General features: G+C 53.0%; 1 protein-coding gene across 1 annotated transcript in view; it reads left to right on the top strand.

Annotated features, from left to right (window-relative positions):
* FMNL2 (formin like 2) overlaps nucleotides 1-1969 on the top strand; it is a 93835-nt gene that overhangs the window by 51343 nt on the left and 40523 nt on the right. The gene's annotated exons all lie outside the window — the stretch shown is intronic.

Here is a 1969-nt window from a genome sequence, read left to right on the forward strand (position 1 = left end):
GGGGGTGGGATGGCAGGGGTAGGGGAACGGTTGGGCTGGGGGAGCTTAAAGGGCTTTGCCAACCCAAACGATCCTGTGATTCTATGAAAATACATGGAGGAAGTCAGAGGAAAACAGCGAAGTGGGATAACACCGAAGCCGTACCTAATACCCTCTCTGCCGGTGCCCGGGAGCAGACGTGTGGTGCAGGAGACGCTTACAGCACTTGCTTATTCCGAGCGAAGCAGGTACCCCGTGGTGTTGCTCCTGGTACACGCTCCTGCTTCCAGCTGTCTGTAGATTTTAAGCATCTCGTGTTTAATAGTCCTTGATGGATTTTTTTTCCTCAGTGAATTGGTGTAAGCGCTCCTGGAGCCTGTGCCAGGCTCTGGGCTCCGCAGCAGCCGTGCTGAAGAGCTCCCGCTCTCCGGAGCGCTGCGTGGAGGAGCACCTCGGAAATTACCAGGTTTGCTCTGATCCTGTCACCCGATCATTATATGTGATGCCACGCAGTCCCCATGTTAGGAGAAATAATGACAGATCCTTCCCTCTTGCCTCCCTCCCATGACTCTCATACTTTCTTGGAGCGCTGGGATGGTTCTCAGGTGGAAGAGCCTGGGTCTGCGTGTCCCGGGAAGCTCTCCCCTTGGCCAGCTGCCCTCCTCACCCTGCCCTGCCCTGTGTTTGCAGTTGTGCTTTGGGTCATTGCTGGGTGCCAGCACTGATCCGCATGACTCCCGGGTAGGGACTGGAGAGCTAAGGATGCTGTCATCCAGAAGTTCTCCCCGCTGCAGTTGCTTTCCCGAATCGAAGAGAAGGAAAAGCCTTCCCGCGTAGGTTCTGCAGGCTGCAAAGGTGGCATTGGCAAGCGTGCGGCCGGCTGCAGTTCTCTGCAGAAGCCTTGTTTTTACTGGAGTTGTATTGACTCCACCAGTCAAGCTCCATCTACGGATTTCTCTTTTCTTCCCGCAGCGGAGTTTCTCTTTGCATAACAAATGTCAGAATTTGCACATCACTGCACGTGCCATCACATTACTTTTCTTTCTGTCTTCCTATCAGCAGATTTTTGTACTTTCTTCCTCCACTTTCTGGCCCGAGTGTGGTAGTTGGAAGTGCAAAAGGGTTACTGTGCCTGCCTAGAGGTTTCATAGCCTCCGAGCCGGCGAGCCGATGCCCTTCTGGTCTCTGCTCTCTAGGTGTAAATCAGGAGCAAATTCCTGGATGCTGCAGCCCTGTGACTGAGAACCTGCTTGGGCCTTCTTGGACCTGGTTTTACGCTGTCAGTCGGGGGAGCGGGATAAATAATGTGTTTTTCCAACCCCTAACACCGCCCCTCACCTCTGCTGTCAGCATCACCCGCGGTGCCGCTGGCTGGGGCTGCTCGGGGCAGCCTGCACAGCTTTGCAGAGAACGAACCTCCGCGTCCCTGGCACAGCCGGGGGGCCCGCAGACCCCCCGCAGTTTGGATGGGGCTCGTCCCACTGGGTGTGCTGGTCCCGGGGCTCGCCGGGGCGGCGCGGCGGCACCACGGATGCCGGTGGGTGATTGCAGCAGTTGGTGCATCACTGCCAAAAGAGTTCCTTGACCATAATCATAATCCTGTCATTCCTTAGGCAATTTCACACACGTAAGAACACGTATGTATTTCGTATGGCAGCACGTCTCCTTGTCTCCAATTTCCCGTGCTCGGCTCGTGAAGCGTGTTTTTTTCTTAAAGCAAATAAGCAGAGTCTCAGGAAGAGCTGAAATGTGGTTTTCATTTACTGTGCCATCAAAATGACAGATTTAAAGATTTCCCTTTGTGTTTATGCCGGGTACTTACTTAATTGAATTCAAGGTTGATTAGGGGTTACAATTAAAATAATTAATGCCTCTGTTCTGAGGGAAGTTCCTAAGGGCTGTATTTTCCTCAAATAATTTGGAGGGCTTTCAGAAAGCTCAGCAGCAGAAGAGAAGAGAGGCACCATTCTTAAACGAAATGCAGCAGGAA

The sequence above is a fragment of the Egretta garzetta genome, unplaced genomic scaffold (assembly GCF_000687185.1).
Source record: "Egretta garzetta isolate BGI_Z169 unplaced genomic scaffold, ASM68718v1 scaffold718, whole genome shotgun sequence".
NCBI classification, from domain to species: Eukaryota; Metazoa; Chordata; class Aves; order Pelecaniformes; family Ardeidae; genus Egretta; species Egretta garzetta.